This window comes from Amblyraja radiata, chromosome 8 (genome assembly GCF_010909765.2).
Source record: "Amblyraja radiata isolate CabotCenter1 chromosome 8, sAmbRad1.1.pri, whole genome shotgun sequence".
Taxonomy (NCBI): domain Eukaryota; kingdom Metazoa; phylum Chordata; class Chondrichthyes; order Rajiformes; family Rajidae; genus Amblyraja; species Amblyraja radiata.
This window is the reverse complement of record NC_045963.1, coordinates 68,700,842-68,717,701: the sequence shown is the minus strand read 5'-3', so window position 1 is coordinate 68,717,701 and position 16,860 is coordinate 68,700,842.

Below are 16,860 nucleotides of genomic sequence, written 5' to 3'. Positions count from 1 at the left end.
TCCTGTCACTTATGATCTTATTGATTTTGGTCACTCCAACTGTAAAAACTAGGGTTGCCGGGTATTAGCCGGGACATCCCATGTATTGGGCTAAATTGGTTTGTCCCATATTGGACCGCCCTTGTCCCGGATTTGACTGCTACTACTCGGGTTGAGGGGACTGTCGTGTCGGAATGCAGCATCCGGCCCCGCCTCACCCGTACTGTCGTAGTGCAGCCCATGGAGTGCAGCAGCAGCACCTCGCCCGTGGCCCCGTCGGTCGGCAGCCCGGCCAGCTGTCCGACTTTCGGATCTTCGCTTACCGCCGACACCACCACCCCTCCTTCTCATGGCCGAGCATCGGTTCATGAGTTGGGTGGGGTGCCGGACTTTGCGCGCAACGTCGCGTGGGCCAAATCTCCTCAGCTGGCCCGCCGGCTGGGCTTTGTGTGCAGTCCAGCACCCCGGCCAACTCATCATTCACCCAGCCACGGCCGAGTCGGTCAACGAATTACCATCGGGAATTTGTCCCTTATTTTGACCTTTTGTCCCTTATTTGGGAGTGAGAAAGTTGACAACCCTCGTACAAGGTGAGATCATGTCTGGTTCTGTGTGCCATTTTGGTCTCCTTGCCATGAAGGAAGTGCAACAGCTGTTCCACTTGATTGACTCCTGTGATTTCCTGTTGTCTGAGGACTGACTGAGTCTGCACTCAGTGGAGTTCATCAGAGTGATTCAATGATTCAATGGCTCCTTTATTATCACGTATACCACGTGGGTTTCTCCGGTGCTCCGGTTTCCTCCCACACTCCAAAGACATAAAGGTCTGTAGGCTAATTAGCTTCTGTAACTTGTAAATTGTCCCCAGTGTGTGTAGGATAGTGTTGGTGTACAGTGCGATCGTTGGTCGGTTCCAACTTGGTGGGCCGATGGGCCTGTTTCCGCGCTGTATCTCTAAAGTCTCTTTGCTTTAGGCACAGCAGGGGGTGCGGTGATTAGTTATGGCACGAGCAACTCAGAGGCCGAGCCAACAGTCTGGAAGCTCCAGTTAGTTCACCGCTACATTGTGGAATCAAAATTTAATTAGTAACCTAGAGCTGAAATGAAACAAGCTGCTCGTCATAGTAATTGATCACCTTGGAGCAATCACATTGTTTTTAAAATCCCATTTGCTTGACTAATATCTTCCAAGAAAGCAGATTTGCCAACTTTAACTACTTTGGCTTCAAGCCCACAGAATGGTAGTCGACTCTGAAAAATGCTCTAAAATGGTTGAGAAAATCTCTGGGCTTAGAATAAATAGGGATGGGCAAGCAAATGCTATTCTTGCCAGCGATGCCCAGATTCCAAATCACAAATTAACCAAATCTTCCTGAAATCTATTCCATGTGAAAAAATTCTTCCGTTACTTGTGCGCAAATCAATTTAAATGTAGGCCCCATTCTTTATATGTGTGCTGTGTTTGCCAGATAAATTGGTGAGAAAGAGAAGTTGGGATTAATATTTACATTTGATCAATCAAAAATAAATTGCACTTGGCAATACACAGAGCAATACTTTGTGTCGGCTGAGTGGTTCCAATTCTGGTCTAATAATAATATTGAACTTCTGCGTGAATAAACTACTTTCAATTTTTTAACCGTGAAAAAGCTGCACGTTAAGTTTATAAATTATAGGAGCAGAGTTAGGCCATTCGGCCCATCAAGTCTACTCTGCCGTTCAATCATGCCTGATCTATCTCTCCCACTCAACTCCATTCTCCTGCCTTCGCCCCATCACCTCTGACACTCGTACTAATCAAGAAGACGTCAATCTCCTCTTTAAAAACAACCATTGATTTGGCCTCCTGTGGCGATGAATTCCACAGATTTACCACCCTCTGACTAAAGAAATTCTTCCTCATCTCCTTTCCAAAGCTACATCCTTTTATTCTGAGAGTCCTAGACTCTCCCACTATAGACTCTCCCACTAGTTCCCACCCTATCCAACCCTTTCACTATTTGGTAAGTTTCAATGATGTCCCCCTTTGTTCTTCTAAACTCCAGCGAGTACAGGCTCAGTGCCGTCAAACGCTCATAGAAACATAGAAAATAGGTGCAGGAGTAGGCCATTCGGCCCTTCGAGCCTGCACCGCCATACAATATGATCATGGCTGATCATCCAACTCAGGATCCTGTACCTGCCTTCTCTCCATACCCTCTGATCCCTTTAGCCACAAGGGCCACATCTAACTCCCTCTTAAATTTAGCCAATGAACTGGCCTCAACTACCTTCTGTGGCAGAGAGTTCCAGAGATTCACCACTCTCTGTGTGAAAAATGTTTTTCTCATCTCTGTCCTAAAGGATTTCCCCTCTATCCTCAAACTGTGACCCCTTGTCCTGGACTTCCCCAACATCGGGAACAATCTTCCTGCATCTAACCTGTCCAACCCCTTAAGAATTTTGTAAGTTTCTATAAGATCCCCCCTCAATCTCCTAAATTCTAGCGAGTACAAGGCGAGTCTATCCAGTCTTTCTTCACCATGCTCATCATATGTTAAACCAATTATCCCTGGGATCATTCTCATAAACATCCTCTGGACCCTCTCCAACGGCAGCACATCCCTCCTCAGATATGGGGCCCAAAACTGTTCATAATACTCCAAATGCAGTCTGACCAGTGCCTTATAGGATCAGAGTTAGAGCCTCAGCATTACATCCTTATCCATGGGCGAAATGTGGCAATGTACAGAAGCAAAGAAAAGAAGTCTCTGCAATATACTGTATCACTAGCCAAGATTTGAGGTTCAATATATCAGATCATTTAAAATCAAGGTTATCGCTCAAGTGTTTCAGAAAAAGTTGTCAAACTTTTGGCTTCCATTTAATGCACTTCTTTGAACATGTCTCACTTACGACGGTTACTTTGAGTTCATGTGCAAAACCAGTTCCGATTCCATCAGGAAGTAGTTCAGTATTAACGCAACATATACTCACTTTAGACAGTGAAGCTGTGAAACACAAAGTATCTTTTCGAACACCCGCATTCTAGCTTTCTTTTATTTTGTGGTCAGACCGCATTTGGAGTATTATGGGCAATTTTGGGCCCCATATCTATCAATGTTACAAAATTTTGAGATTTTAAAAATCAAGTCTGCAATTTATCCCATCAGATAAAGCATTAAAAAAAAAGTTTAATTTGACACGTAATTCACTTTCATATCTTCAGTATTAAAAAAGTTATGGCCATTTTCATACTCGGAAATTAGCATCTTGTTCCCTATTGCTTTTCCATTGACTTAACACAAAAGCTGTGATCAAGGACAGTCAAAAGCCCATAACTTTCTTAAAAATTAAGAGAACTGAATGAAATTTTCAGTTATTGTAGATTGAAGCATTCTGAAACAAATATGAAACAATCTTACTTGGATGACCTGAAATTAAAGCAAATAATTAGTTAGTTACCCAATTGTAGCTAATTACAAAATTCAATTACGAGATCTAAACATCTATCCATTTCTTAAGAAAAGGTTAACATTTTTAAAAAGCCTGAGTGTCCAAATAACATTCACACAAGAATTCACAATATAACATGATTTTTAAATCTCAGTGTCATGAATTTATAGGCTAAATGGAAGGAATTTAGTGTCTAATTCCTGTAAATTAATGGGCATTTAAATCATCTTGCGAGTGGGATTTTGTGGACGCGCTGGTTTGGAACGTTGCAGTTGCAGTGAATTTAAACCCCATATCGGCAGGAAAAACACTGCCGGTTCGTATATTTACATAATCACATTTTCGCAACGTGAAATTTAGATTAAAGGCATCCTAAGAAGCAAGTTTATATGAAAAAATAAACGACATACCTTGCCTTGCCCCCTACGTGAGATCCGTCCCGTTGTCGGGGTTGACGGCATTTGAAGATGATTTTAATTTTACTCGAACAATTAAATTATCCAGCGCTAATTTTAATAAACTTAATAAAACGGCAGTCGAAGCGATATTTCTTTAGCAACTAAACAGCCTGACAGAGATCGATTTGAATAGGCTGCAGAAAAATTGCATTTTAAACCCGCCCCCCTCTCAAAGGCGTCAAAGTCGTGCACACGGGCAGTGGCAGAACTGCAGCGCCGCTGAAGGTAAGTTTTGTAACATACCTACCATATCTGTGGAAAGATGTGCTGCAGTTGGAGAGGGTCCAGAGGTTTACGAGAATTATCCCAGGAATGATTGGGTTAAGGTATGTTGAGCGTTTGATGCCACTGGGCCTGCACTCACTGGCGTTGAGAAGGTTGAGGGGGCGGACCTCATTGAAACTTACCGAATAGTGAAAGGCTTGGATGGAGTGGATGTGGAGAGGATGTTTCCACTAGTGGGAGAGTCTTGGACGAGAGGGCATGCCAAGAAGCTGGACCCAGCCCTCAATGCTTCCTGCAGACTTGTCACAGGTTGTCTCAAGCTAACAAGTACTGACAACCTCTACCTCCTGGCAGCCATAGCCCCACCAGACATCAGAAGAGTAGCAGCCAGCATGAAGGTGCGCCAGCGGTAGATACCAGATAAACCACATCTAATGTTCGGCCAGACACCATTTCCAAGCCGCCTAAAGTCGAGGAAAAGTCTTCTTAACTGTGTGACTCCTCTTGAGGCTGGCATTACAATGAGTGAAGCACGTGTCTCCATATGGGGTGATAGGACATCCACTCTACCTCTCAACTACCATGGGACTGACGGCTAGTGAGCAATTCCCTCCTGGTGCAGACGCAAGTTGGGCCAGATGGAAATGCCTCAATCGATTGAGAACTGGTGTTGGAAGAGTCAAGGTGTCTCTAAATAAGTGGGGTTGTAACTCCAACGATGTCACCTGCGAATGTGGTATTGAACAACAAACAATGGAGCACCTGGTGAACTGCCCTCAACTGGAAAACCAATGCACAGCTGCCGATCTCGCTGCCTACAATGAAGATGCCTACAATGAAGATTCAGTGGGCGGTCATGGTAGCGCAGCGGTAGAGTTGCTGCCTTACAGCGAATGCAGCGCCGGAGACCTGGGTTCGATCCTGACTACTAAGTTTGTACATTCTCCCAGTGACCGCGTGGGTTTTCTCCGAGATCTTCAGTTTCCTCCCACACTCCAAAGACGTACAGGATTGTAGGTTAATTGGCTTGGTATAAGTGTAAATTGTCCCTAGTGTGTGTAGAATAGTGTTAATGTGCAGGGATCGCTGGTCGCGGACTCGGTGGGCCCAAAGGACCTGTTTCTGCGTTGTATGTCTAAACTAAACTAAGCTCTGGCTGAACAATATCTAAGCATGTGATGTGGACTCGATAAGATAAGAAGTATCGAGTGATTTTTTTCGACAGGGATTGCTTTTGTCATTTGAACACATAAACGTGTGGAGCTAAAGTTCTGTGATAGAGCTACAGTATATAACAGAGGAACAGGCCCTTCGGCCCAACTTGCCCATGCCATCCAAGGTGGCCAATCTACACTAATCCCACATGCCCATATTTGGCCCATATCTCTCTAAACCTCTCCCATCCATGTACCTGGCCAAATGTATTTTAAATGTTGGTATAGTATCTATAACTATAACTATCGCAGTTTGTTCCATATACCCACCACCCTTTGTGTGGAAAAAGTTCCCCCTCAGGTTCCGAATTCAATCTTTCTCCTCTCACCTTAAATGGGTGCAAATTGCAACTTCTGGGAGCAACTACACAGGCTAAGTAGAGGAAACTTGCAACTTCTGGCTTTTGGTTGACAAGTTGGGTGGAGCAATGTTAAAGTGCAGTGGACAATCTGGATTGTAGTTTTGAATCAGTAGAAAATAATTTTTAAATTATATATGTATTGTAAATGTTCACATTATGGGCTGTGCCTTAGCACAGCTGGTAGAGCTGCTGCCTTACATTTCCAGAGACTCAGGCTCGATCCCTATCCCGGGTGCTGTCTGTGTGGAATTTGTACGTTCTCCCCGTGACTGCGTGGGTTTTCTCCGAGTGCTCCGGTTTCATCCCACACTCCAAAGACGTACAGGTATTGGGTTGGTGTATGGTGTAAATTTTCCACATTGTGTGAAGGACAGTGTTAATGTGCGGGGATCGCTGGTCGGTGCAGACTCAGTGGGTTGAAGGGCCTCTTTTAATTTGGTAAGTTATCACTAAACAACACTAAACTAAACTAAACTAAACTAAACTAGCACTCTTCTGCTGGGCTATGGCCCCTCGAAGCTGCTGCAAACTTCAGCTTCTCTGACATTTGCTCCAATTGAGCTGCCGGCCAAATTTCTAGGTGACCCTACACAACAAACCTACGTACATGAAACAAGAAGACTTCCCAGGGCTTTCATTCAAAAGGACTTCTGCAATCGTCCCTCTGCTAACTAGATTAGTTTATTGCCACGTACACCGAGGCACAGTGACATTATTTTTTGTCGCGCGCTAAGCAGTGAGTGGAAAGACAATACGTGATTACAATCAAGCCGTCCACAGTGTACAGATGCAGGTTGAAGGGTATAACATTTAATGCAAGATAAATCATTGCGGTGTTGCAACCATCACGGTTACGCAACACATTACATAAAATGCAGGTGAGCGCAGCAAACCGAAAGCAAATATCACGCAGCTCAGTGATTGTTTGTCAAATACATCAAAGTAAATGGTGAGGTAGAGTGTGACACTGTTTATTCTGCGCCTGATTCGTTTGAACAGCTCATGCCTTCCTCTCATCCAAGACTCATTATTTCATCTATATTGACATTAGATAAGCTCCCTTAATACTTTTACTTCAGCAGAATCTTCCAAACTGATGAGCTGATATTCAACACTGAAAAACTAATTACGTTACACAGCTTCATAACACTCCCTACCATTGTATGAGTTCTTCATGAAGAACAGGACTCCTTTGAGATTCTGTTCCATCGACACAAAAACCGTGCTCATCGGATGTCAACTTTCCAAATTAAAAGGAAAAGTTGGGTTAATATAATCAGTCATTTTCCTGCACGAGAGGAAAACAATTAAAATTGTCAATGCAAATAGACCAAGATAATGTGGGCCAATCTTTAATATTTCTATCAATGGTTGTTGAAGATTGATTCAAAGTCTTCCAATATTCAACATTCAATTATATTTTTTAATTGAACAGTGTTTCTTGTTTTGAAGATGTTTAGATTAATGAAACATAAAATCAGTGCTTTATATTTAAATGCATGTCACAGCACTTCAACTCCCCCTCCCATTCCGGATCCGACCTTTCTGTCCTGGGCTTGCTCCATGGCCAGAGTGAGTCCCACCGCAAATTGGAGGAGCAGCACCTCATATTTTGCTTGTGAACTGTGAAGTGTGAACTGTGAAGAGGATGTTAGGAGGTTGCAGGGTTACCTGGAAATGTTGAGTGAGTGGGCAGATGTGTGGCAGATGCAATATAATATAGATAAATGTGAGGTTATCCACTTTGGTGGCAAAAACAAGGGGGCAGATTATTATCTCAACGGGGTTAGGTTAGGTTAGGTAAGGGGGAGGTACAGCGGGACCTGGGTGTCCTTGTACACCGGTCACTGAAAGTTGGCGTGCAGGCACAGCAGGCAGTGAAGAAAGCTTCTTCATATCAAGAGGATTTCAGTATAGCAGTAGAGAGGTTCTTCTGCAGTTGTATAGGGCTCTGGTAAGACCACATCTGGAGTATTGTGCACAGTTTTGGTCTCCTAATTTGAGGAAGGACATCCTTGTGATTGAGGCAGTGCAGCGTAGGTTCACAAGATTGATCCCTGGGATGGCAGGACTGTCATATGAGGAAAGATTGAAAAGACTAGGCTTGTATTCACTGGAGTTTAGAAGGGTGAGGGGGGATCTTATAGAAACATATACAATTATAAAAGGACGGGACAAGCTAGATGCAGGAAAAATGTTCCTAATGTTGGGCGAGTCCAGAACCAGGGGCCACAGTCTTAGAATAAAGGTGAGGCCATTTAAGACTGAGGTGAGAAAAATATTTTCACCCAGAGAGTTGTGAATTTGTGGAATCACCTGCCACAGAGGGCAGTGGAGGCCAAATCACTGGATGGATTTAAGAGAGAGTTAGATAGAGCTCTAGGGTCTAGTGGAATCAAGGGATATGGGAAGAAGGCAGGCACGGGTTATTGATTGGGGACGATCAGCCATGATCACAATGAATGGTGGTGCTGGCTCGAAGGGCCGAATGGCCTCCTCCTGCACCTATTTTCTATGTTTCTATGTAAAACCCTCTTAAATACCACTGTCATATCTGCCTCCACCACCACCTCTGGTAGCACATTCCAGGCACGAACCACGATGTGTAAAAAAACTTGTCGTGCGCATCTCCTTTAAACGTTGCTGCTCTCACCTTAAGGTTCTGCCTTCTAGTCTTTAATATTTCCACTCACCTACAAACTAGAGGCAATCTTCGGTGCCCAATTAACTGTGCCATTGCGTAAGTCTTTGGGGTAAAACCACACGGTCATGTAGAAAATGTGCCAGCTCAGTGCAGGCAGCACCGGAGATCAGGATCAAACCTGGAGCCGCGGGAACGCCATGCACTTGCCCTGCACGTTCACTTGCACTAAACATCATTCATGTTATTCGCTTTATCATGTATATTGTGGAATGGCTCGATTGTAATCATGTATTGTCTTTCCGCTGACTGGTTAGCACGCAACAAAGGCTTTTCACTGTACCTCGGTACACGTGACAATAAACCAAATTAAATTAAACTGCACAATGCCGTCAGTACATCAGCCTCCCCAACCAGCAGTGAATGTGGGGTTAGTATTGCCAACTTTGGCAGTGGAAGCCAGTGGTGCATGCATGAAACGAGCTGCCGGAGGAGGTAGTTGAGGGAGGGGCTATCGCAACATTTAAGAAACATTTGGGCAGGCAGGTGGGACTAGCGTTGATGGGACATGTTGGCCGGCGTGGGCAAGTTGGGCCGAAGGGCCTGTTTCCACGCTGTATGACTCTATGACTCTAAGCAGTGGCGATATAGCTTCTGTGCTAAACACACACCCAGGTCAAATCATCACATCCTCCAGATTTGGGCAATGGGTGGCACGATGGCGCAGCGGTAGAGTCGCTGCCTTACAGCGCTTTCAGTGCCGGAGAACTGGGTTCGATCCCGACTATGGGTGCTGTCTGTATGGAGTTAAGTGACCGCGTGGGTTTTCTCCGAGATCTTCGGTTTCCTCCCACACTCCAAAGACGTACAGGTATGTAGGTTAATTAGCTTGGTGTATGGTGTAAATTGCCCCTAGTGTGTGTAGGGTAGTGTTATTATGCAAGGATCGCTGGTTGGTGTGGACTCAGTGGGCCGAAGGGCTTGTTTCTGTGCTGTATCTCTAAACTAAACCAAGAATTGCTCTCTGCTCTCGTCTAAACTGGATTTTAATAATTCACCGTGTGCACTTAAAATATCATAAACGACACACAAAATCATTTCCTTATCAGTGTTTCAGATGATCCCTTTTAGCTCTGAAGCCCATTGATCATTTCCATGCCTGGACACTGCTCTTTTCTCTTGGTCTGCTGTAGAGATTGCCTTACAGGAATTGCTGTGATGGCTTAACTTGCCTTCAAGGCGCTCCTCAGAGTTTTAAAGTAATTTTCCATAAACAAACCATCAATTTGCACTGATATTATGTCTAAAACAAATGTGCAGAGCGCACTGGTTTTCTTTCAAAGTAAAACCCACGCTTAATTGAATTCAGTTTAAAAGGCTCACAGACTGCACTTGCACCCAGCGGACAGGAGCCAACGTGATCAATACATTCAAGGCCAGTCACTCTCCACGCTCGCTTGCCCCTTCCCCTCCCTCCCCAATCTCAGGACCTGATCTGTTATCAAAGCGTAAACATTTCATTATGTATCAACCTTAAATTAAGCTCTTTGCCATCCAATTTAGGTCAAGTTTAGTTTCGTTTGGAGATACAGCGCAGAAACAGGCCCGCCGGCCCACCATGTCCGCGCCGACCAGCGATCCCCGCACACTAACCCTCTCCTACACACACTGGGGACAATTTACAATGACACCAAGCCAATTAACCTGCAAACCTGTACGTCTTTGGAGCGTGGGAGGAAACCGAAGCACCCGGAGAAAACCTACGCAGGTCACGGGGAGAACGTACAAGCTCTGTACGGACAGCACCCGTGGTCAGGATCGAACCCGGGTCTCTGGCGCTGTAAGACAGCAGCTCTACTGCTGCGCCACCGTGCTGCCCAAAACAACAAAAACAAGAAGAGGTGTATTCCATCCAGTCTGACATTCAACTGTATAGAATTTCACTTCTCCACATATTACCATGTTTCCATATTACATAGAATATGGCCGCTTTGGCCACCAACTCTAGGTCTCCTCATCAGAACAATCTCATTCCTCCATTAACTTTCCCTGTAATTTTTCTCTCCACATTCCCAGATGTTACCACTCCCTTACACACCAGGGACATAAGATCATAAGATATAGAAGCAGAATTGGGCCACTCGGCCCATCGAGTCTGTTCCGTCATATGGTCATGGCTGATCTATTTTTCCCTCTCATCCCCAATCTCCTGCCTTCTCCACATTACCTTTGACACACTTATGGCCCTATCCGACTGTACGAGTTCCTTCAAGAGTTCTCCCGAGTTTGCCCTGATTCGAACTCGGAGATTTACGGTAATGGCCGCTCGTGGGTACTCGGGGCTCTCGTGGACTTTTTTCAACATGTTGAAAAATCTTCACCAGTCTTCACGAGCTTATCGCGTTACCTGAGTACCTGCCGTTAGCGTTACGAGCCGCTAAGAGACGTTCCCGAGCTCCGACGTACCCGCAACGTACATTCTACGTGCTTCCACGAGTTTGATTTTCTTTTAAACTCGGGAGAGCTCTTGAATGAGCTCGTACAGTGGGACAGCCCCTTAACTAATCAAGAACCTTTTACTCATCGCTTTAAAAATACCCAACAAATTGGCCTCCACAGATCAACCACTCTCTCTGGCTAAAATAATTCCTCCTTATCTCCATTCTAAATATACATCCTATTATTCTGATGTTCTCTGGTCCGAGACCCTCCCACTAGTGGAAACATCATCTCCACATCCACTCCATCTAGGCCTTTCATTATTCGGTAGGTTTCAATAAAATTCACCCTCATCCTTCTAAAGTCCAGCAAGCACAGGCCCAGTGCCATCAAATGCTTTTCATACGTTAACCCAATCATTTCAGGGGTCTTTCTCGTAAACCTCTGGACCCTCTCCAACACCACCACGCTCTTCCTCAGATATGGATGGCCAGAACTGCTCACAATATACTCTTTGTGGTCTGACCAGAGGCCTTTAAGTTCTAGTCCTCTTGAAATAAAGCCTAGCATTGCATCTGCCTCTCTTTCTACCAAGCCAACCTGCAAATGAACCTTTTGGTAATTCTGCATTAACACTCCCAAGTCACTTTGCCTGTCCAATTTCTGAATTCTCTCCCCATTTAGAAAATAGTCTAGGCCTTTATACATAGAGCCATAGAGACATACAGTGTGGAAACAGGCCATTCAGCCCAACTTGCCCACACCGGCCAACATGTCCCAGCTACACTAGTCCCACCTGACCGCGTTTGGTCCATATTCCACCGTCCTATCCATGTACCTGTCAAACTGCATCTTAAATGTTGGGATAGTCTTTGCCTCAACCACAGTCCTTCAAACGATTTGTAGTGACCAGTTAACCTATTAACCCGCATGCCTTTGGGATGTGAATAGAAACTGGAGCATCGGGCAACCCGTGTGGTCACAGACAGAACATGCAAACACCACATGGACAGCACCGTAGGTCAGGATTGAACCTGGGTCCCTGGAGCTGCGAGGAAGTAGCTGTACCACTCTGCCACCTCGCCAGAGTATGAAGGAACGTCAATATGGTTTAGTTTGGTTTAGTTTAGAGATACAGCGCAGAAACAGGCCCTTTGACCCACCGAGTCCGCACCGATATGCGGCCCCCACACATAAGACAGCAGCTCTACTGCTGCGCCACCGTGCTGCCCAAAACAACAAAAACAAGAAGAGGTGTATTCCATCTTCCTGCATCTAGCCTTTTCCAACCCTTTAAGAACCCGGGTCTCTGGCGCTGCAAGCGCTGTAAGGCAGCAACTCTACTGCTGCGCCACCGTGCCACCCTTCTTCTCCCTGCTCCCATCCAGCAGAAGATACAGAAGCTTGAAAGCACGCACCACCAGACTCAGTAACTTCTGAATGGTCCTTCCATAATCTAAGGTACTGCAAGATAAAGTCCGCACGGCACCGTTGCCGAGGTAGGATTAGAGTTGTGTAGACGCAAGATGCTGGAGTAACTCAGCGGGACAGGCAGCATCTCTGGAGAGAATGAATGGGCCCTTCTTTCGAGACCCTTCTTCAGAGTTGTGCAGTAGTTGGTTCAAAAACATGTGAAGCAGCACCTCATATCTTGCTTGGACAGCTTACAATCCTGTGGTATGGACGTGATTTCTATAAGTTCAAGTAACTCCTCACCTCTCTCCTCCCTTCCCCCACCCTAGTCATCCTGCCTATTTCACTTGTCACATCCTTGTATCCCTCTTGTTATCACGCCTTCCCCAGCCAACAATGGGCCATTGTGGGCTCCGCCCTTCCTAAGGTAATCTGTTGCTTGCCGTGATTTGATCTGGCCTTTTCTCAACTACAGTTGGGGTCAAGGAAAGAGCGTTCACGTCGCGGCCCTGTTTTCACCAATCTTTCCACCCGAAACGTCACCTATTCTTTTTCTCCAGAGATGCTGCCTGACCTGCTGAGTTACTCCAGCATTTTGTGTCTATCTTTGGTGAAAACCAGCATCTGCGGTTCCTTCCTGGGTGGAAGGGGCTGTTCCTCCACCTCATGGTGTAGGACTTTGAGCGGTTACATTGAAAACCCCAGACAGTGACAATAGACAATAGGTGCAGGAGTAGGCCATTCGGCCCTTCAAGCCAGCACCGCCATTCATTGTGATCATCCACAATCAGTACCCCATTCCTGCCTTCTCCCCATATCCCCTGACTCCGCTATCTTTAAGAGCTCTATCTAACTCTCTCTTGAAAGCATCCAGAGAATTGGCCTCCACTGCCTTCTGAGGCAGAGAATTCCACAGATTCACAACTCTCTGGGTGAAAAAGTTTTTCCTCGCCTCTGTTCTAAATGGTCGACCCCTTATTCTTAAACTGTGGCCCCTGGTTCTGCACTCCCCCAACATCGGGAACACGTTTCCTGCCTCCTGTCCAATCCCTTAATAATCTTACATGTTTTAATAAGAACCCCTCTCATCCTTCTAAATTCCAGTGTATACAAGCCCAGTCGCTCCATTCTTTCAACATATGACAGCCCCGCTCTCCTTGAGGATAGATGCCACCTTCTTGAAGCAGCGACTCATGTAGATACTTTGGATGGTGGTGGGGAGATGCCTGAGATGGCGCATTCTGAGTCCACCACTCTCTCCATCCTCACATTCCCATGTGTTGGAACTGCCAAACCGGGCCCCAAGATGCAACCAGTCAGGATACACTCCACCTGTTGTGATTTACGAGAGTTTTCGGTGACTTTCTCTGTTCAATTATTTATTCATGTAAGAATTTCATCGTGATAAAAAAGGAAATACCGATGCTGGCTTATATCAAAGATAGACACCTAGTGCTGGAGTAACTCAGCGGGGTCAGGTAGCATCTCTGGAGAAAATGGATGGGTGACGTTTCATAAGATCATAAGTGAAAGGAGTAGAATTTAGTCCATTCGGCCCATCAAGCCTACTCTGCCATCCAATCATGGCTGATCTATCTCTCCCTCCTTCGGGTTGAGACCCTTCTTCAGACACTCCGGTGTGGGCGTTTGGCCGAAGGGCCCGTTTCCACACTGTGTGACTCTATGGTGGCAAAAACAGGAAAGTAGACTATTATCTGAATGGTGGCCGATTAGGAAAGGGGGAGATGCAACGAGACCTGGGTGTCATGGTACACCAGTCATTAAAAGTAGGCATGCAGGTGCAGCAGGCAGTGAAGAAGGCGAATGGTATGTTAGCATTCATAGCAAAAGGATTTGAGTATAGGAGCAGGGAGGTTCTACTGCAGTTGTACAGGGTCTTGGTGAGACCACACCTGGAATATTGCGTACAGTTTTGGTCTCCTAATCTGAGGAACGACATACTTGCCATAGAGGCAGTACAGAGAAGGTTCACCAGACTGATTCCTGGGATGTCAGGACTTTCATATGAAGAAAGACTGGATAGACTCGGCTTGTACTCGCTAGAATTTAGAAGACTGAGGGGGGGTCTTATAGAAACTTACAAAATTCTTAAGGGGTTGGACAGGCTAGATGCAGGAAGATTGTTCCCGATGTTGGGGAAGTCCAGAACAAGGGGTCACAGTTTAAGGATAAGGGGGAAATCTTTTAGGACCGAGATGAGGAAAACTTTTTTCACACAGAGAGTGGTGAATCTCTGGAATTCTCTGCCGCAGAAGGTAGTTGAGGCCAGTTCATTGGCTATATTTAAGAGGGAGTTAGATGTGGCCCTTGTGGCTAAAGGGATCAGGGGTATGGAGAGAAGGCAGGTACAGGATACTGAGTTGGATGATCAGCCATGATCATATTGAATGGCGGTGCAGGCTCGAAGGGCCGAATGGCCTACTCCTGCACCTATTTTCTATGTTTCTATGACTCTTGACACGAGCTTGACCTGCTGAATGGCTTTCAACCTCCAAGGAAGTAGCAGTGCTATCGAGCCTTGCTCCTGATTGCATCGGTGTGCCGAGCCCGGGATAGATCATTCGAGATGTTAAGGCCCAGGGACGTGGACTTGGAGGGGATATCTCTCCAGGTGCACATGAAGAAGCTACAAAAGGAGAAGAGCGTGTGCCTACAGACTGATACATTGATGCAATCAGAGGCGTGACTGAGATGACAAAGGGGATATCTCCAGTGGGGTGAAACCACATTTGCTGTGGTGATAAATTGATGGCATTCACTGTGACCCCCCCACCCAACCCCCATTCAGGGAATTCCAGAGATGCTGCTGAGTTACTCCAGCATTTTGTGAGTAAACCGGCATCTACAGTTCATGAGTCAAGAGTGTTTTATTTTCATATGTCCCAGATAGAACAATGACATTCTTACTTGCAGCAGCTCAACAGAATATGTAAACATGGTACACTGTAAACAATACAATAAATGGGAGAGAAAAAAAAAATCAGTGTGTGTATAGATACACATACTCATAAATACACATATATATAGATCATATATATATATATATATATATATGGATACACACACGCACAAATATGTACACACAAAAAACAAATAATAATAGTGCAATAATAACAATAATAGTCAATGTAGTTCAGAGCTTACAGTATTTGAGGTTGTAGTGTTTAATAGCCGAATAGCTGTAGGGAAGATGATGTTCCTGAACCTGGACGTTACAGTTTTCAGGCTCCTGTACCTTCTTGGCAGGGGTGAAACGAGTGTGTGGCCAGGATGGTGCAGGTCTCTGATGATGCTGGCTGCCTTTTTGAGGCAGCGACTCCGGTAAGGTCAGCGCCAGTGATGGACTGGGCCACGTGTTCCGGAGTTTGGTGGGCCTGTACTTGAGAGAATTGAAGTGAATGTCATCTGCAATGTGAATGATTTGTAACTCATGAATTTTGCATTGCTCACTGCAATACATTTTAAACCAGGATATATTTGGTTGGCACATCATATGGAGAGGATTTGGAAGATTTTGCAGGTTGAAGTTACTGGTTTACCCCGGGTGCTCCGGTTTCCTCCCACACTCCAGAGACGTACAGCTTTGTAGGTTCAGCCGTTCAAAGGTTTGTAGGTACCTTTGTCGGTAGCTTTGTAGATGCTGCCTGTCCCGCTGAGTTACTCCAGCATTTTTTGTCAATCTTCGATTTATCCAGCATCTGCAGTTCCTTCCTACACAGCCGTGAGTGAGCTGGTAGCTCACTCACGACTGGTGGGTTGACAGCTCAGTCACTCAGGGCTGGTTGGCTGGCAGTTGACTCACTCACGGATGGTGGGCTGGCAGTTGACTCACGGCTGGTGGGCTGGCAGTTCATTGACTCACGGCTGGTGGGCTGGCAGTTGATTGAGTCATGGCTGGTGGGCTTGCAGTTAATTGACTCACGGCTGGGTGGGCTGGCAGTTCACTCACGGCTATTCCTTGAAATTCCATTTCAAGCAGAATGCAGGCCACCAAATTCAAATGCAATTTCATACCATTTCAAGCAGAGTGCCGGCCACCAAATTCAAATGCAATTTCATACCATTTCAAGCAGAGTGAATGAGCTGCCAGCCCAAGAATCCATTCGGCCCACAATGTCCATCCTAGCCCTCTGGAAACCAATCCCTTCGGCCCACAACACCCATACTTGCGCTCCAGAAAGCCCCCCCCCCCCCCACTGACCACCAATATTGGAATTCGTGGAGAGGAGGAATATTGCTATGGGGAACCAGCCCTCCCGTGTGAACATGGGACCCAACGGGTCCCACTTAGTCTAGTATATATATATATATATATACACTATATCAAACACTAGTGTGATTGGGGTGTACGACTGGATTTAGAAAGCCATATTCGTGAAAGTAATGTTCATGACTGGCGTTAGGAAACATTTTGCCCAGGGCAAAGCTATACGAGCATTGAATCACAAAAGCTGAGTTCTTAAAGTTAGTTTTGGAATGGAATACTTTATTGTCACATGTGACAAGTCACAGTTAAATTCTTTGCTTGCTGGACAATAGGTGCAGGAGTAGGCCATACGGCACTTCTAGCCAGCACCGCCATTCATCGTGATCATGGCTGATCATCCACAATCAGTACCCCGTTCCTGCTTCTCCCCATATCCCCTTGACTGTAGAGGAATTAAGCTCCAGAA